Here is a 21065-nt window from a genome sequence, read left to right on the forward strand (position 1 = left end):
GGAATGCAAACAAAATATCTGGTGGGGCAGTGCATGATTCTGGCACTGAAAGCATTTGGAATAACCTGAAATCTAAAGACAAGTAGTTTAAAAACAGAAAAGAAACTGAACATTACAGCTTCGTTTCAGAGATGTTGACTTTGCATGCAGGACCCTCAGAACCAGATTTAAAACTGAGTTGGGAACAGCACAGTTTCTGTTGTTTTCAGAGAGGGGCGCAGAGCATTCACAGCTTCTCAAAATGTGATGCTGGGATCCTGATATTTCAGAGAACCAGCACATGGATGAGACTGGAAGGGACCTCTGGAGATCATCCAATCCACCCCCCCTGCCCAAGCAGGGTCAGTACAGCAGGCTGCTCAGAGCCGTTTTCGGTTGGGTTTTGAATATCTCCGTGGATGGAGACTCCACAGCCTCTCTGGGAAACCTGTTCTGGGGCTGACCAGGTGGTCAGTTTTTTTATATTTAAGTGGAACTTTTTGTATTTTGGTTTGTGCCCACTGCCTCTTGTCCTTCACTGGGTATGACTGAGAGGGATCTGGTTCTGTCTTCTTTACACACTCCCACCAGGTACTTATACACATTATTACATGTATTAGTCTACATATATCTCCCACCAAGACACAAAGTCCCTCATTGCTTCTCCTTCAATAAACTTCCATCAAAGAAGGACTATTCGAGGCTTTGGTAAGTACACTCTGTGAAGTAACACGTGTGAAAACAGATGGTTTTTATCATCCTATTTCTGGCAAAGTCTTTCACACTGGGGATTTTATCTCATGCGCTATGAACAGTGTCATGCACATGTTAGAATACCCCTGCGGATTGGTTTATATGGGTATAGCCGACTGCCAATTCAAACAGTGTGTGACAGAAACAGAGAGGTCTTTTTCATACGAATGATGAGGAACGTCCTGTGGCAGTCCATCTGATTTCACTCCACCAAGATGTTTCCACGCTCAGAGTTAACTGGAAATTAAAAAGTCATGTAATTACATTGGGAAAACAAAGATGGTCCAGGTGCTTTAAAGCACAGTTCTGGCAGAGGATTTATTTTTAATAAAGAGATTTGGTTTTGCCCAATCCTCTTTTTTTGCTTCTTTTTTTTCTTTTAAATGCACCTTGTTATTTTTCCTCCCCACAAAAAAAAAAAAAAAAGAGTGAGGGAAAAGTTTTCCCTTCCTTTCCCTGTCTTGCTGGATTCTGTGTTTTTTTCCTAAGAGGTATTCCGCAGAGAAAGCCTGATTCAGACCTAACAAAAACTGATTATATAGAGAACAACAGTGAACAGTCCCTGTCTAACATCACAGGTGACCTCTTTACTTGTCCTGCCCAGAGGCAGGATCAGCTATAGCTAAGCACACAGTTGTTTTCTTATCCTGATCTTCAGGGTCTCCAATACTGGAGAAACTATAGTTTATCCCTGTATTTAACCAGAAAGTTTTTTGGTAGCAGTAAAGCTGATAACCTGGTCTTGTGCACATAATCACACATGACCTTCCTTTCAATGGCATTGTGCAGTGAGCCACCATGATAAAAGACTTTGGCTAGGCCCATAGCTACTCTTTCAAATGCTTGATTTTAACAGCCCCAGCTATTTCTGGAAAAGGCAGTGTCTAAGTCCCACAGCTCTTCTCTGCTCCTTCTTTGGTCTACAACTATGAATAGATCATGTGTGCTGCCTCTAAAAATTCTGATGCTCCTATTATTTTTTACTGTTTCGATCTTGCAGTACAAGTTTGTAAAATTACAACTGGAAAATTTCTAGCCTGAGGCGGAGGTTAATGATTTATATGAAAGAGCGAACACGGACCACCTCCCAAACCCAAATTTCTCATCTCCTCTAAACTGTAATGTCATGAATTGTATTTGCCTTCACCATCTTCACATCTTCGTATTTCTTTTGCCTGTTGGAAGCCAAAGTTAGCAACACTAACAACTCTTCTCCTCTCCAGCCTGGATGCCAAATCTCTGCTTAGTCTTTAGCATCACAAAGATGTGTTGACTCCATTATGAATAAACAGTCAAAAGATACGGATTTAAACCAGCAGTCCTCAAGCTTTCAGCACCACAAACCACTGTCACCCAGCAGGATGCTCACTGAACAACCCTCATACTTCCAGTCAAATATTAATTAAAAGCACTAACAAGCCAATATGGTCATGTTGACTATGTCCATGGATACCAATGGTAGTCTGCAGACCACAAGTATATAAATTAAAACTGAGAAGAATCTCAAGCTTAATTGCCACTTCTGTGTTTCATCTGATTTTATATCCACATTACGCAAAACACATCCAACACATGGCATTTGCAGCTCCCAGCCAAACTGGGCTCGGTTTAAAACAAGCACGTTTGCTCAGAACTGACCTGCTTTTAACATACTTGCACAATAGGTTGGTTTTTTTTCCTTTTAGTTAATAGGTTTTATTGAGAACATATTTCCATAGTTTAAAATAAAATAAAGTAAGCCCAAGAGACAATTTTCTTATCCCAGCTTTTGCAGAAGATATCATGATGAAAATCATGCGTTTCACAAATGAATTTGGAAAAAACCACTGATGGGATTTGTATTCTTTTCAGTAAGGCATCTGCAGTTATACAGAACAAATTACCACATATTAGAGGAGTAATCATTGCTAAATAGATAAGATATTCTCTTTGTAAAATTAACTAAGTGGCCCAATACGCTTATCTTATGCTGATGGGTTTATTATAAAAAATAATAGTCATTATTGTACTGTAGATAGTGGTGTACATTGTTCCCGGTTCAGGCTTGAGACCATGTACGTTCCAAGAAGAATGAACACATCTGTTGCTTTACCGTTTCCTATTTTGTTTGCTCCTTTTCCAGTGATGTAGAATTTACATCTTATTAAAGAAAACAGTGTATGAGATTTTTCAGAAGCATTCACTTCTGACTTTGCTCTATTCTCAGAGCAGTTAATACATTCTAGAAAAGTATTGGCTGGAGTAGAATTAAGCAATTTCTGATTGCTTTTGAAAATTCACCCCAGAAGGAAATGCTGCCTTTTTAGCTCCCCTAGCACATCATAAAACCGATACTTCCTGATATCGTCCATAATTTGGGAATGGCCCATTAGTGAGAAACATTGCAGTTTCTCAGGGACTGCTCATCTGACTGTCTCACAGCAATGCAATTCCACTTGGCAATTTACCTTTTCTGATACCACTCTGCCTGTATTTTTCTATGGGAGCTTTCTAGGTGCAAGGATTTGGGCCAAAGTATTCTGAGGTGAGTAGCAGGGAAGGGGAAAATCTCAGTTTTAGGTGCATAAATTTAGACAGCGCAAAGGGGCATGTTTTACAGCAGGCAAGATCTTATTGCTTCTAGAAAACCAGCCTCCTTTGAGGCATGACAAACACTCAGCTATCAAGCATGCAGAGCTAGAAGCGACCACTACAGAATGGATATGCTTACATGCATGCACACAAAATCAGAGTTTGCAGTGGATAAGGCTCTGACTCCTTGCCCACCGCTTTGCTTTCAAGCCCCAGCTTACAGAGTCAGCTTCGGCTTGTCGCATTGCAGAGTAGGAACCACGTTCCTCATTTTTCAAACTTCAAAAAGAATACTGAAGCATGATTAATACAGTGACAGAAACACAGGACAATTTGTGAAGGGCTTACATGCAGAGACTAAAACATTCTAGCAAGCACTCAAAGTTGAGCAGGACTTAAGTTTTCAATCAAAAACATTTATTGCCAGAAATAACAGACTGAGTGACATCAAAACAGTTCATGATAATGTCTGGATGCTGTGTCTAAAATAGCATCTGAAAGTGTCTAAAATTGGGCATTTGACTTCTTTCTGTTTTTAAACCTGAGGTTTTTTCCTTTGTAGCTGACACTTAAATACATATAGAATTAATAGTAAAATAAAATAAAAAAAGTTTTGATTTTGGGTAAAAGCTAGGTGTGGGTCAAAGATCTATTTTTTTTTAATAATAAATGCCGGTCAATGTCTTTTATAACTGAGACAGAATAAATTTAGAGCAGTACAAATCCAGTTATTTGAGAAATTCAGAGTTTTTAATGAAATAGGAAAAAAAATATTATTCCTTAGCTTTAGGAAAAACAAATATTTCACCCAGGTGTAGTCAACCCTGTTACTATTGGTATAACATAGTTTACCTTTCACAATGCCTCTACAACACTATGCGTTGGTCCATAGAGATTGTCCCATTCTGTAATCATGATTATCATTGCAAGAACTGGATTTGGCAGTGAAATGAGAGCAGCCAGAAAGTAAGAAAAAACAAATGAAACGCCTGCACTCTTTAGCATTCATCAAGTGCTATTGTTTTCCACAGGTCTTTCAAATTAGTTGAAAGGACTTTTTGACCATCTGTCTTTCCCTCCTGCCTATCACTGTGTAGTGCCCCCCACACAAACATACCTCTCCTTTACTTTGGCTAAGCAAAAGCGCTTTGGTCCTGAGGAAATAAAACTATTTCATGCTTCTCAACTGGAAAGGACCTAACACCATCAGCAACTGAAGTCCCTACAGCACTGTGGACTGATTAGGTAACACATACTGTGACAATCTTACACAGAAGAGTGAATCCCTGTTTTTTTCCCTGCGAGGTGGTTAATGGATATATTACAGGAATGTTTTTTCACGTGCTTGACAAAGTAAAGTGAGTTTAGTCCAGATATCTGGCTGTGTCTCTGTGGAGGGCAGAAAAAGCAGATGTAAGACTTAGCAGAACACTCACTCTGCTTTTCCCCTTCAAAATCAAGCCCTTCTGAGCTTTCTTATTAGATAGTTTTACTGTTTTCATAGAAAAATTGAAGGGGGTAATAAAAGTAACTTCTCTGTAATGTTTTGTATTTGTTACACTACTTGAAAATTTAGTTGATGAGACGCTATTGAAACTTGCCCAGTCCCTTGGCTTGGACCTCAGGTGCATAAAATTTAATTTTTAGTCTGTGTCTACCACTGAGGTTTTTTCACAGCCAGGCATACTTTGGGCTTACTATCTTCATAAACAAGGTGCATTTCAAATTAGTCTCATCATTTTTTACAGTGCGGCAGAAATGGAGGTGGGAGGACTTTTGTTTCAATTCGATGTAATGTTTTGAGTCAACAGAAAACATTTTTTGTTGCTTTGCCAAAAAAAAAAAAATCATATTCAGCTGTGAGTCAAGGCAAGCCACAACCTCCCAACTATTTTATTCTGGTTGTTACACTGAAAAAAATTCATTAATCACTCAGAGGTATGCTGCTGTACACCACAGGATGAGTGGCCATTTGTTTTTGCACTTCTTTGGGTGCAGAGAGAGACAGCGCATTTCTCCTCCATATCCTTTTCTCTTTTTTTTTCTTTTTTTTTTTTTTTTGTGAGCACATGGCTATTGATACCTGCCAAAACCAGCACCATACCTTAGCAGTATCACATGCCACTGGCAAAAGAGTTATTGTACATCCTGCCCTTTGGTTCCCTATTCAACCTAAATCAACAAAGGAAATGTTCGTTCAAGGCATTTGCAGTTGCAGTTTGGGGTTCCTGCTTCTCTGTGCTTGCCATCTATATGTTTGTGTCTTTGGAGAAAGCATGAGCCCACCAATGCCAAGGTTCTGCTGGGCATCTGACGTGCACTGTGTAGCAGTATCACTCAAAATACTTAAATATAAAAAGTGTAACCTAAGTTTCAGGGTATTATGTTTAACCCCAATTCTCAGCCATTTCTGAGAATTTCTGAAGTTTTACTGAGTTGCAGAAATCACATTTTAAAATCTTAAAAGCTTTTCCAAAATGAATTTTCCAGCCTCAGATTAATCCTTGTAATTTCAACTGGTGTGAAGTGATTTTAACTGTGTAGTCCTAGGATTTTATGCCTGTTTTGCACAGGTGTAACTGACAATACTGAACGTGCAGTAGTGGAAAATCACATCTGATAAACTCTGCATCATGTCCACAACAGCTGAAGGACAGAAAACTAAGTAATGAATGCCATCTTTTGAAATAGCAAACATGAAAGAGCTGAGTCACATTCTGATCACTGGGATGCCAGTGTGAAGTAAAAGAAATTACACAGCCTTAAAAACAATACCATGGCATATGTAGCAGATCAAATGCAACAATTTTTTATGATGAAGTTAGTATCCGGGGGAAATTCAGACAATTCACCATCTCCCCACAACTTCAAACACCAGTGGAAACAAACTGTATATCCCACCACAATTAGAAATGGAAAACAGTATGTTTAATGAAAAAACATGTAATTTCTTAAGTTACTATGAAATTAAGTTAAGCTTTACATTCACTTAGATTGCACTCATTTTCTTGCAATTTTTTTCTGTGTCTTTTCTGATCTAATTTCATTTTCTGGAATCTGATGCAGGAATAAGACATCCCAGATGAAAAACAATAACCAAACAAAACCTGAGGAAGAAGTAGCCTTTTTCATTTGTTAGTTGCAACTAAGAGCTGTTATGCTGTTACGTCCCCAGTGAGGACAGCCTTGTGTGGTCAGCTGAGGGACCAGCTCTAATGATTTTATGATTTTCATGGCTTGCTTTCTTTTTTGACCAACCTAGAGGTTAAACAATGTAGTTTCCCAACAATCTTCAAAGAGTGAAATGCAAAGGATTAAGAGCCTGACAGGATGCAATATGCTCTGCACTTAATGTGGGAAAAAACCCACTTTCTAAGCCCTAGACATTTAGATTAGGTAAAAACATCTGACCCAGCACACCTCCACCATTCCTTTGTATGATCATAAAGTCAGCTTTCTGGGTTTTTTTGTTTTCAACCCGTCTTTCCAGAAAAAAGCTCTACATGCATATTTGGTTTCCACTGGATTCAATGACTTTTCTGGACAACTATTTCCTCAGACTTGTCCTGATTCTTATGTCTACCTTTATTGTTCCCTCGTATTTCCCAAGCTTCAGTTTTCTGCAAGGCATTTGCTTTGCAGTCTGGTGAAACAGTGCTGGAGCCTGATGGTGGCACTGTCACTGAAGGGAAAACTGGGCGGGTCACTTGGGACACGGAGATGTCTTTTCAGTGGGATGGATCCGCAGTGCCTCTCACGTCAGGGGCCTGGAAACATCAGTTATGTTCCCTGAAAACAGCAAAAAGACCCAAGAGTCAGAGCTTGAGCCTTTTAGATGACAGGCATTTTTTCCTGTCTCTTTTTAGCTTTTTACATTCCTGCCTCCTCACACCACTACATACCTGTGCATCCAAGAGAGCCCAACGTGTGCACATATTGCAGTGAGTTTTGCTCACTCTAACAACAAATTTAAAGTATTGGTTTTGACACACAGATATTGCAAGAGTTCTTGTCACCCTCAAACGTTACCCATGCCTTTTTCTTTCATGGGAAAATTAGATGAATTACCATCTCTTACACGATCCTATTGCTTGTATGGCAGTGCTCACCTCCTCAGTCTCATGTGCTCAGCTTCCCCCCAAGTTGTGTGCGCCTAATATCCTGCATCCCCATCTCTGTCTGCAGTTTGGTCCTCCTCCACTCAAGCCACCAGACTCTCTGCCCCCTTCTCCCTTTTCCCTAAGTTTCGTGAGTGAGAGGATACATCTGTGACTGGGACCCTTCAGGACAACTGTTGCAGCAAGGGAAAATGCTGCCTCTTAATGCTTTCCTCATCTCTTCCTTCATGTGGCATTAGGTTAATGGTGAGAAAGGTAGAGAGATGTGAAAGCTTCAATCTCCATCTCCAGCATCAGAACATGAAAAAAAGGCTAGGCAACTAATTATAATGTATTTTTCTCAGGGGAGGCTGAAATTCTTGAGACCTTAGCTTTACATGTCACTACTACATGGTTTCCATCTCCAGATAAAATCTTCCCATGGAGGTCCTGAGAGGTGGCAATGTTGTTTCTGCTGTTTCTCTGCTGTTTGTCCAGAAGAGGCAGACTGATATGCACCAGCCACAAATCTGGCTCAGCTGGTGTAAGGAAGTCAAGATCAATCTTCTTGATGTATGTTTTGCCATTTTGTAGCTCCTACTAAATTCTTCAAATGTAGTTCCCCTATTTAAGCACATGCCACGATACCCACACATCAGATAGACATGGAAATATAAGGTCCTCCAGTCATCACCGGTCTCTAGACCCTAAAAGGGGCTCAGGAAGAGAAGGTTTATCATCATACTCTACCAATTCCATAAATAGGCAGCTTCACTCGACACTGTTTTCAACCTGTCTCTTTTCCAGAGCAATCATTTTTGAGCTAAACAAAACCAAACCCAAAAGAGAGCCCAGAAAAAAGAAGAAACATTATCTCACTTGGTTTTGAGTCAGCCTCTCCAGAGTCCTCAGGGAGCAGAAGAGCAAACAAGACTATGTTCAGAATGTTCCTGTTCCTGAGCTGGGCTAAAACAAATACACTGCAGCAAGTAAAAACACATTCTAAACACATCCAAAAGCAAACCTGCCCCCTGAAAACCAGGACACTGACTGGGGCTACGAGGCAGCCAGCAAAAACAGGGAAATATATTCTTTTAAACCTACAGGCTGTACATCTCAGCACAGGTAACAGAAATGGATGTCTTCAAGTGTTGCTCTGCTTTTGACAGGTACTGTGTTAATAAAAGCACCTAGTTAACTCCATACAGTGGCTCCCTATATGAATTTAGGTGTAGCAGCTGCCTTTAGGGATCTATCTGACTCAGCAAAGAAAGACCACATAACTCAGAGAGCTCATGAGCTGCGGGCTGCATCCCACATAGAGGTCTACCAGAGTTACCTCCTCAGATTCAGGGCATCCAAGCAAAGAGCATGCTGGCAGTGAGGTGAGCATGAACCAGTTGGTATTGCAATTGGGTACCAGATGTTCAGCTGAGAGTAAAGGGAGCATGTAGACCCATTATAGCTGCAATTATGTGGGACTGGGATGGAGGATACACATGCTATGAGGTGGAGACCAGGGAGAGAAGAACTTTCTTCTTCACCACTCAACTAATGTGGTGAGTTGTAAGAAGACAACTTAAGTGACTCCTTTGTTGATTCTGGGACTGTTTCCAAAAATATTTTTCTTTATGCAAGGAAAGCTGACCAAGCACATTCATTGTCTCTGTATTTCAGTATTTCGCACAGTGGGCTTGCGGTTGGCTTGTTCAGTTCTCACCCATCTATACTTAGTGTAACATCTGAGCTTTGAAGAGACTACTAGGTCATATCGGTAGCTGGTGTGAAATGGCAGTGGAGGCTTCAGTGAAGCTGAAAGAGCTATTTTTTATTTACACTAACTAAGGATATTTCCTGGCTAACAAAACACATGAAGGAAGGAGGTGTGGGATTTGGTGGTCATTTTAGTCTCCACAGTCATAGCAGTTGCAGTAAATCTTTAAGTATCTTCCCTTCCATTAGTTAATCTTCTTTCATTTAATTTTATGAAATATCAGTAAGTGGTAATTCATTTTAAGACCTGCTTTGCTTTCCTCATAATCATGGCCTGTATGCAAATGCAGAAAATGGACTGCAACAGCCCTCCTGACCCACCTCCTGAATATGACATTGTTTGTTATGGAAAAACAATTAACAAGAAGCAATGAAATTTGATTTCTTTAATCTGTGCAGTGATGAAAGCTCCCCTGATGTGTGCTTGTCTTTCTGGAAGCACTCAGTGCTGCCACTAATCCTTTACATTCTTTAGAGAATGCTCATTGATTTAACTGCCATCAAATGTAATTATGTTGTCCGCAGGTATGTTTGTCATGCGCTACACTGACATACCTTTGAGGCCATTGAGTAATTTCTCCAGAACATAGAAGGATAAGAAGGGATCATTTAAAGCTGTGTTTCTACAGCTTTTTAGATGCCTTTGACCTTACCTTCTGCTGCTTTTGCACAGGTATTGTACCTGCATGGAGGCAGGTCGAAACAAACCACTCCTCAGGGACCCTGCAGTCTAAATTTAAAAAAAGCCAAACAATAATTGCACTAAAAGGCTGAGGGTTTGAAATTTGGATCTTAATTCTGCTGCTTAGATCAAAACTAGCCATTGGTAATGTGTATCTGCCATCTTCACATGGAATTCCACAACTTCTATCTTCTGCTTTCATCTATAGCAGCCCATGTGTAATATACCTTGGTTTACATCTCCTGGCACTAGTAAGGAAAACCTCTCCCACATCATGTGCACACACACACATGCACACATGCATAGAAAGTAGTATTTACACTTCTAGCTTTCTGCAACCAAGTAAGGACTAAATCTTGAGAGCCACCTTAGTGCAAAGGTGAGAAAAATACATAGCTCATCCTTTTTTCTCTCTAGATGAAGTGGAGGAGAGGAGGAGGGAGGCTAAGAGACAGCTGTAATCCTAACACTATCTCTTTGGAAAGGAGGCTAGAAAGGATGTGAAACCTGCACCTAGCATGCTGGAAAACCCTTCTTCAACAGCTAGCCTTGCTGGCTGTCATGAAGACGGAGCTCACAACAGCCTCCCCACATGTGGCGGGGCAATTACTTCACCATCAGCAAATCAGGAACCATTTGGATTGAATTCCAGTCCCTCAGTAAGAGAAGAGACTGGTCCCACTGATGTCAGGGGAGCACATGGTTTATTTTGGTACAATGAAATCAGAACTTGTCTCTGAAGAACCTCTTGCCTAAGGCAAGATTTTGCTACTATTGTTCACCTTACCCTACAAACACTGCTATTAGATTTCTTTGGGGCTATTTTGCACCTGCAAAGGACAGCTCTGCCTAACTGGGGGACTTGCAGGCAATAATCCCTCCACTCAGACATTATGCACAGTGAACACTTGCAGTGTTGGAACCAAAGCCAGAGATTCAGGATGCCCTGCAATGAACATCCAAAGAGGAGTTGTATCTCCTCCTCCTTCTGCTAGCTGCAGAATATTTTTTCTGTGTTTCTTAGGCTGAGTCTATCACTGTGTCTGGCCATCAACCCATCAATCAGGGAAATCCTACTGCACCAGTGGTTGTGTGAAGAAGTCTCACTACAGAAGGTTTCCTGCCTAGTGCCTTGGACTAAGGATTGCTACCTGGGGCAAAATATTTTTAAGAAATCTGACTGCAAATTTTTAGGTGTTGCAACAGGTTCCACACAAACATTGTAGCACTGAAGCTGTGTTTTTTTATTCTTTCCTAATGACAGAGAGGGATCTGCCTGTATGAAGAGGGTCCTCCCTAAGAAAACCTGCAGTCACAGTTTGAAACAGAAATCAGTTTAAATCTGAGTCTTCATGACGTTTCCAGATGTTCCCCAGGAGGTCATGATGGTGTGTATTTTCAAGGCAACTGAAGCATGTTTACTTGTTTATGGCATGATATATCTGTTGCGCAGGTAAATAAATGATTTTAATAACTGAACTAGCTACTTTCCTGAACATTCAAGGAAGGAGAAAATTTATTTCTGTAACAAAGTCTATAGTCATATAAAGATAGCTATGACTTTATTTAGATGTGGACATGACAGTCTGCTTTTTAACACACAGTCATCCCACGCTGTTTATTCTGCCATAAATGCTTCCTTCCCACACTGAAATATCGTTTCAGCTTCACAGGAGGGTCACAAGAAAGTGAAATAATCTGGTAAACTGAGACATCCTGAATCCCCATAGTCTACTAACTTGTCTACCCTATCAGCATTATAGAAACTAATGAAAAGATGGTACAAATTATTTTGATTGGTCCTTCCAACAGCACCTTCTTATTTTAAAACCATCACCCTGACATAAATTATTTTTCAGTTTGCCATTTATATTTGACATCAATCCCTCCCCCATCTACTCATTTGCAAAATGCTGTAAAGTAAAGTAATATTTTGCAAAAATGGGAACCATATGAGTTTCTTTGTGCAGCCAGTAAAAATTGTAGGGATGGTGTATGTGGTCTATGAAAAAGCAAGCAAGAAGGAGGAATGTGTGTGCGTGAAAACAAAGAAATTACAGCTAAGACAAGTGATAAGGACTATGCTGGAATTATTGTTTGGCCTTTGCCAAGAAGAACCAGGAGGATGTAGGCACAATTTAAGCAGTAGTGGGACATGCAGTTTGGGAATGCCCTCTGAAATTCCTAGTCATGTAGTTTTCTGGTGCCTTCATAATTGTGTTGCAGAACACAGACTACTGGGACATATACAAGTCACAACAGCTTTGAGCAACCCATAATTTGCAGCATTATAATAGTAATGCAACTGTATGATGAAAAAGCTTTTCAGACCCACCAGTAAGAACTGATTCATTACTGAAGTCAGACATTTTCATTAATGTTTAGATCAGGAAAAAATGTGTGGGTAACTGCTCCACGCAAGAGAAGTAAGAAATGAAACTGTTGCTGCAGTGCAACTTCATTGCTAAGTTACTGCCTAAAGCCTTCAGTCCAGCAAATAAACAACCGAATTATTTGCTCTTTACTGTTACACTTAGGCTTCTGTTAAAAGTAATTATCTGCCTTTATAGAACTGAAAAAGTTACAGTAGGGAGCAAGTTGTCGGATAGGCCTGCAGTTGTAAACTGACCTAGCTTCACTGACCCTACCTGAAAGGTGCCAGTTTACACCTGCTAAAGATCTAAGCTTTGCATAAAAGGAAAGAAAACCAAGACAAAGTGTGCCTGTTTTCAGAGATGCAGCTCAGCCAGGTAGTCTGGTCCTACTGCAGTTTCTGTGAGGTACCCCAGTAATATTTCCAACTCTGAAGACTTCAGCCAAAGTTTTACAGAATTGAATTTTCACAAAGATGAAAACAAATATTAAATTCATCCAGAACAAAAACAGTATAGCACCAACATTATTTTTTTCCTTGTTCAGGGGCTAACAGCATTCAAAAAGAAACATGTCTGTAAGATCTGATCTGTACTTTATTCAATTTCCATGTTGCCTGAGGATGCAAGGAGTATTATGAACCTTGATGTTTCAGTAAAAGATTAGCAGCAGCATCAACTTATTGCACTAGCGAGTAAATGAAAACTGAGATTCCGTGATGCTAAGATAAGAATACAATTTTCTTGAGTGCCACAAGCAGTTACGCTCAATGGCATCTTTCATCAGGAGAGAGCATGTTATTGCAGTGCACACCTTGGAAAACCCAGCGCCAGATCAATACCTGACACTAGCATCCTTTTGGGGTATCCCGGTGGTGCCACATGGATTTAGAGTTGCCTGAATTGGCAGTTGTTGCCATGCTGGTGAGCACAGAGCTCTCCCTGCTTAAGCAGAAGAGGAGACTCCAAAGCAAGTGGAGCCATGGCAAGATGTGCTGCAACGCTGAGAAGCCGGTACTGCACAAGCTGTCCTGCAGGAGCCCTTCCAACTGGCACAAGATAAAGCAGCCCTGTAGCTATTCTAATTTGCATTGAGGGATGGCTCTGCGCCAGGTGCTGGATCTGAAAAGGCCTGAACTCAACAAGTTAAGTATCGAGCCTATAATGCTGAAGAGTAATATTCAGGCAAAGAACATTCAAAGCAAAGAAAAGGTGGTTATCCAAGTTTAACTCAGAATACTAGGCCATAAAATGAGCTCTGTATAACACTTACTTAAAAGAGAATACTTGTGGGATTATAAATCTTTTGCCTTGAAGTGCAGCATGTTGGCATGGAGAGCAAATGCTATTACGGAAGAGTTATTTCATTGCATGACAATTGAAATAAATGTTGTGGAAGCATTTACACATGTTTCTTTGGATGTTACCATTCCCTTTACTTTGATAAGATACAGGCAAAATAGCTTTCAGAACTTTAAAAATCCCTTTTCACTCATATTTTATGTAAGCCCTGTAAAATTGAAAATACAATATGTTTCCTCACTGCAATCAATCTCTCTTATGGTTATTGCCAGAAATACACGGAAACACCTGGTTTGCTATTCTGGGATCTCACATTCGGGCTAAGATCTTGCCACTATTTTCTATCAGCTTAATATTTTATTTAAAACATACACACATATACATACATACACAGACATACATATGTATGTATAAATATTCTTACATATATAAAATTGCCTGAAATCCAATATCAATTTGGAATAAAAGGAAAATACATAAGATGCATTTTGTGTTTACCTATATGAGGGTTAATTACAAGAAACTATATGCATCATAGAAGATTCTTGGCAGTAGAAACTATTACCAGAATTAAGTATGTGCATTTGTTTCAGGCTCTCAGGAACTACCTCATACACTACTTCATTTACTAATTAAACAGTGAATTTTATAAATGTTATTGATGAATGACAAAATGTTGCTCAGGAATGATGTGAGACCCTCTCACCTTCTGATTAGATTTATTTGAAATATATCTTAAAGGATTCAACCACGCTATAAATAGAACTAGTCAAACTTCTTCTAGATAGCTTCCTTGACGGGAGACAGCTTTTTTTACAGAAAATATTTTCATAAATATATTTACATTTTTTTAAATGAAGATAGGGAGTGATTTGGTTAGCAAAAAATATGTTGGAAATAAAAATGAAAACATGCTTGCTTTCATCTCCATTCTTCATGCTGAAGAGATGATCCTCTCCCACCTAATTCTAATCACAGTGTGAAACACAGCTAGAGGCTCCAGGCTTCAGTTTGTTCCCAAAGTCAGAGTAAACCCTCCAAAAATTAGATACATCAAGAGGACCTTTCCACCTCCTCCTCTCTCAGTCCACACAAGCTGGAACAAAAAAGTTTCATAATTTCTGTTTCTACCTAAAAATCAACTGATATTTTGCACACAGAGGATTCTTCTGCTGGGAAAATTATCACCTGAGAGAGGAGAAATCTTCATGGGATACAGCCAAACCCAGTTCTTCAACATTGCTGGTATATGACTTCTCAGGGAACTGTTAGTAAGCCCCTTCTCTGCTTCTCAGATATATAGTATTCATCCTTCAGGAACCCATTTTTCAGCTTTTGGACTCCCAGGAAGCCACAAAAAATATTATTCAGCATTACAGGACTGATTTTTCTTTTTATTTTTCCTCATAAGAAAAGATTGCGTAGTCAACGTTCTTCTTTAATGTGAAACTATTTTACACTGTTTAGAAATTTGTGTTCCCTCTAACACAGAGCTCAAGATGGCAACTTCATATAGGCACCAGCATTTTGAATCATCCAGAAAATTACAGTAAAATTAAACAAAAAAAGTACAGCTTCAGAGCTATTCTAAGCATAAAAAGCCATCTGCAAATTTAAAGATCAAAGAATTTTACTTACGACTAATTGGGTTTTAAAAACAGATTTTTCAGCTAGAAAAATAACCTTGTTCTAAAATTCTTGTGCAATTAAACATAAGTAAGTAAATAAAGGGTAATTTTGAGACTGCCAAAACCCAAAAATTCTCAGCAGGTTATAGACCATCATTCTTCTTTTGTGGCCTTCAACTTTCTGCTGGAAAAACAGATGTTAAAAACATCATAATACCTCAAGTACTGTTTGTTTGAGAGGAGCAAAATGTGCTCACTATGCTTGATTGCTATTTGGACACCATGATGTACAAGTCCTCTCTCAGAACTGGCAAACTAAACGTCCTTAAACCATGCCTGCAAAACCCATGCGTGTCAAATCTCATGTAATATATAGTGAGAGAGAAAGGTTTCCTTAACCTTTGTGACTTGGTGGCTCTTGGAAATGAAATACCCAATCTATTTTCTGAATTAACCTAACATCTTGTCTGAACAAGTCACACTGAAGTCAGTGTGGAAGGTAGCTAGTTCCTTGCAGCCAGTAATTTATCTGGCAATTAAGCCTTTTGTTTTCTTCTGTGAAAAGGACATTCAAGCCAACTTCAATTTTAATAAATACATTAATCATTATGGACTGTTTCAAGGATGCAATTCATTTGGTACCCTATCTGCAAGCTACTCATTCCACCACTGTTTTCCACTCTTCTTCAGTCAGTCCTGATGTTAACTGGTCACATGGTATTTCCGTTTCCATACTTGACAGAGGGAGCAAGACTTTCATAAAAAAGAGTAGGAAGATCAAAAACATTCCTAGAAGAAGAGGTGCCCATACAGAGTGTGAAACAGGTTGCCCAAGCATTCCCGTGGAAGCAGCAATGAACATAAACAGCCACTCCGAAAACAACAGGAGGTTTCCATCAAAACTGGTTTTGATAGAAAGATGAGTCTTTATAAAGTTATTTTTGGTTGTTTTGTTTGTTGAAAAACTCTAGCACAATGCCATAGTCTTGTGAATCTGCTACAGATCAATGTTACTTTCCATAAGCTACACTGTGCAGACAGATTTCATCCCCTTTGAGGCAACATAGCTTTCCTTTATAAGAGGGAAGATCATGGCACATGATGGGATGTACAATGCACGATGGGATATACAGTTCAGCCAAGAAAAGAAACTAGGAAGGTGGAGCAATCCAGCCATAAATCCCATGAGGCACTCTCATAAACTTCCAAGAACCAATTTACTTGTCTGTCAAAATAATTTCTTCCTAGACTGAAGTATTTTCAAAATAATTTTTTATTTTAAAAACTGAAATGTTCATTAAGAACCAAGCTCTTTTTTTATGAGTTCTTTTTTTTTTTACAAAAATTCACATTTTCCTTTCCTCAGAGTATTAAAAAATAGTGCTCCATGAAGAGTTCTTTTTTCCAGTTCAGTGTCCAAAGAAAAAAGAGCATAAAAACAAAGATCAGCTTGATCCAAATTAAAAAAATAAATAAATACTTTCCTTGAAATGAAAACCCGCCAAAAACATTCTTTACCTAATAAACATTTTGTTAAATTCCAGGAAATAAAAAATTACATTTGGCAAATCTAGCCTCTATCTCTTCAAAGTTAAAAAACCCACAACAAAACCTTCCTGCAAACCCGAAGAGTTTTATCATGGAAGTACCAAAGAAAACATTTTGATCTTCCTGATTAACCTTACTCCCACATCAATCCTCCACTCCCAAACACTTCTCTTAGTTTCACCCAATATCATAGATGTTATTACTAGGAAATTGTAGTTTTGGAGAATAAGAAAGAAGGTATGGGAAGGAAAGAGGGACAAGGCAATTAGTAACAGAAAGATTTGCATAGCTCTACAGTATCTTTTGTACCCACCCAGTCATATTCTGCACTGCCCGTGAATGCTACTTAACAGAAAATGAACATTAAGACGTTTCTCCAAAGTCTCTTGAAGTCAACACAAAGACTCCAAATGACATCACTAAGCACTGGATCAGGCTCTTTGGCATCTGGACTTGGAAAGATTTGTTGCTCTTTTTGCCAGTTCTGACAAAGTCTATTTGAATCAAATGTAGTACATCTAAATGGACAGCAAATATCTGATCAGAAAAAAGAAAACTAGTATGTTTTCATTTAATTTGTATTGCTTAGGTTGCCTCTACAGATTTATATCATGCTGCATTTTGCCAAGTTGGCATTTGTATTAGTTCAGATAGTAAGTGCATCCAGTTGAAAGTTCTGAAAGAATTAGAAACAGATTGGGTTTTTTAAATATTTGGAAATTTTCAAATCCAAAGACGTCACCAGCTACCCAATCTCTCTCTACTTTTTCTCTCTTTATTTCCTGTAACACTGTCATGATGACAAACATGATTCTGCCATGATCTCTGCTAAAGTACAGAACAAATCTGACCAGCCTAGTGGATGAGGGAAAGGCTGTGGATGTGGTCTACCTGAACTTCAGTAAGGCCTTTGACACCATCTCCCACAGCATTCTCCTAGAGAAGCTGGCGGCTCACGGCTTAGACAGGTGTACTCTGCGCTGGGTCAAAAACTGGCTGGACGGCCAGGCCCAGAGAGTTGTGGTGAATGGAGTTCAATCCAGTTGGCGGCCGGTCACGAGCGGTGTTCCCCAGGGCTCAGGTTTGGGACTGGTCTTGTTCAATATCTTTATCAATGATCTGGATGAGGGGATTGAGTGCACCCTCAGTAAGTTTGCAGACGACACCAAGTTGGGTGGGAGTGTTGATCTGCTCGAGGGTAGGAAGGCTCTGCAGAGGGACCTGGACAGGCTGGATCGATGGGCCAAGGCCAACTGTATGAGATTCAACAAGGCCAAGTGCCGGGTCCTGCACTTCGGCCACAACAACCCCATGCAGCGCTACAGGCTTGGGGAAGAGTGGCTGGAAAGCTGCCCTGAGCAACCTGCTCTAGTTGATCTTGCTTTGAGCAGGGGTTTGGACTAAGCGATCTCTGGAGGTCCCTTTCAACCTCAACTATTCTGGAAAGCTGCCTGGCGGAAAAGGACCTGGGGGTGTTGGTCGACAGCCGGCTGAACATGAGCCGGCAGTGTGCCCAGGCGGCTAAGAAGGCCAACGGCATCCTGGCCTGTATCAGAAATAGTGTGGCCAGCAGGAGCAGGGAAGTGATAGTGCCCCTGTACTCAGCACTGGTGCGGCCGCACCTCGAATACTGTGTTCAGTTTTGGGCCCCTCACTACAAGAAGGATGTTGAGATGTTGGAACGTGTCCAGAGAAGGGCAACGAGGCTGGTGAGGGGTCTGGAGAACAAGTCTTATGAGGAGCGGCTGAGGGAGCTGGGGTTGTTTAGCCTGGAGAGAAGGAGGCTGAGGGGAGACCTCATTGCTCTCTACAACTACCTGAAAGGAGGTTGTAGCGAGGTGGGTGTCGGTCTCTTCTCCCAAGTAACAAGCGATAGGACGAGAGGACATGGCCTCAAGTTGCGCCAGGGGAGGTTTAGATTGGACATGAGGAAAAATTTCTTTACTGAAAGAGTGGTTAAACATTGGAACAGGCCACCCAGGGAAGTGGTTGAGTCACCATCCCTGGAAGTATTTAAAAGACGTGTAGATGCGGCACTTAGGGACATGGTTTAGTGGGCATGGTGGTGTTGGGCTGATGGTTGGACTTGATGATTTTAGAGGTCTCTTCCAACCTTAATGATTCTATGATTCTATGATTCTAAGATCATGGGACTGAGCCATAGCAAAGAAAACAGCACATTACTCAATCTCCAATGTATCATTAGTAGTTTTGCTAATATTTGAAGAATGAAAGTGACTACTTTTGCTGTAAGAAATAAACTAGAGCCTGTGAGAATTATGTAACAGGCATCCACTTTCATTTTGAGGACAACAGTTTTTGCAGTGAAAAAGACCTCAAAATGGTAGTGAGCTTGGGTGTGAATAGGAAACCAAAACTTGCATTTCACCCAAGTCTATAGGTATATTGAACCAGACCACTCGTGATCACACTAAGGATGCACATACTGCCAATCAAAGCCAGAAACATTTTGACAAGTGTCACTGCACCGTTTCAATGCTTTGGGTTTTTGTCCTAGCATCTCACAGAGCTGCTCTGAACTGCCAAGTGGGAGACATGGAAATTTTAAGTAAAGATCCAGAAATGAAAAAAACCAAGCCACAAAACAGAGCACAAGGTTTCACTGGCTGGAATTGGCTGGGCCATCTGTACAACTTTGTTCAGGAACATATATCAGCTTCAGTGTTTGGCAAGGGTTGGTCTTGTCAGGACTGTAAACCCTGCATGATCATAAACCCCGAATTTGTAGCATTAGTCATGAAACAGCTATAAAGCATTAGCAAGATTCTCGGATAAGAGTCAGACTTGGGATCTTGATTTTTCTGGAATTTGGTGACAAAATTGTCCTGCCTTTCTCACTGTAAATCTTCTCACCTTCAGTCCTGCTAATTTAGGCAGCTAGGTCTGGAAAACAGTTGAAGACCTAGGCTATAGCCACGAGCAAGTGCTGTCACTGGTGAAGAGCATCAGGCAGAATGAGGACTTCCCTCTGCTGTTGCAAACACCTCAGATAAAGAAAAGAACAAACAGAGAAGTTTTCAAAACATTTAGTAGTAGTGGCCTGATTTCCTTTGCATTCATTGTGAAAGTGACTTAAACAGCAGTAAAGCTATCCAATGCTTTGGAAATGTCTGGATGCTGCTCTGAGCCTGAGTAACAGGGCCCACCTCCAGAAGGCTGCAGAGCTGTTTCCTCACCGGCCTGAGTCCTTTAGTGATGGCTTTGCTGATTGTCAGTTTTCCCGAGTGCTCTTCTTGTGCACGATATGGTAGACTCAGTGAACGTGGCTCCCACAGGCTGCGTAATCATTGCTCCAAGCCCATCAAGCTAGCCTGCTGTGGTGGAAAATCTTTGCAGGTGAAGAACATCGCAGAGCTGCTAGCCCACCCACAGCACAAACATGGGGTCAGTTCCTCCTGTGGCAGAAAGCTGCTGAGCAATTTTCCCCAGCTGGCTAGTCTTTGTGTACTCCCAAAACCCAATCCCTCTGGTCTGCAGATGCTTCTGCCCTCTCCCAAGGGGAAAGAGGCCTGTACTCAATGGGACATTTGGTTAGCCTCCACACCCTGAAGCATTAAAAGGACGTGCTCCAAGGCACTTGAGTCCTTAGCAGTCTTCTGCAGAGCACCCTCAGCGTGGCTGTTTATGGGGCCATCATAAGAGCTTCCTCACCACCGCCTTCCTCCCACCTCCTGGTGGGCTGCTGCAATGATCAAGCAGGAGTACCTGAACTGGAAATAGAAACTGTGACTGACAGGGTGGCCTGAGTAAGCAGCGTAGACTTGGATTCCCACCAGAAGGTGGAGCACTGCTAGCACCCAAAAGGAGAAATCACAGCCAAATTGAGTCTGTCCCCCAGCAGGAGAGAATGTGGGAAAGCAGTTGCCTCCTGGCTTCCAGCTTTCCCTGGCTGAATCAGGAGAAGAGGGGCTCAGACTCACAGCACCGACAGTTTGAACACTGGCTCCAAAGAGGAGCTGTAGTCTTCTCATGTTGTACAGTAAGAGCTGGCCTCACATCTTTGCCACAGGTACATCAGTTTTCCCTCTCCACTACACGCTGCCCCAGAATTTCCCAGGTGGTAACCCCTACATCTATGGCGGCACTTGCTAGGACAGGAGCATACTCTTCATCACAGGCTCTAGGGGCTGATACCACGTCACCCAAAGAAACAGAAGGAAAGAGCATGTCAGAAAACCAGCATATACTGGGAGAAAAACAGACTTGGGCACGAATAGGGGGCAGGTTTAGCAGCAGGGTTGGTGAATCACTATACTATTTCCATGCCAGAGCATGTTTAAACATTAGATGAATTTTGCTTGTAGTGCATATACCAGTTGCTCTTCAGTGCAGTGGAGCA

The sequence above is a fragment of the Pygoscelis adeliae genome, unplaced genomic scaffold (genome assembly GCF_000699105.1).
Source record: "Pygoscelis adeliae isolate BGI_AS28 unplaced genomic scaffold, ASM69910v1 Scaffold430, whole genome shotgun sequence".
Lineage (NCBI taxonomy): Eukaryota > Metazoa > Chordata > Aves > Sphenisciformes > Spheniscidae > Pygoscelis > Pygoscelis adeliae.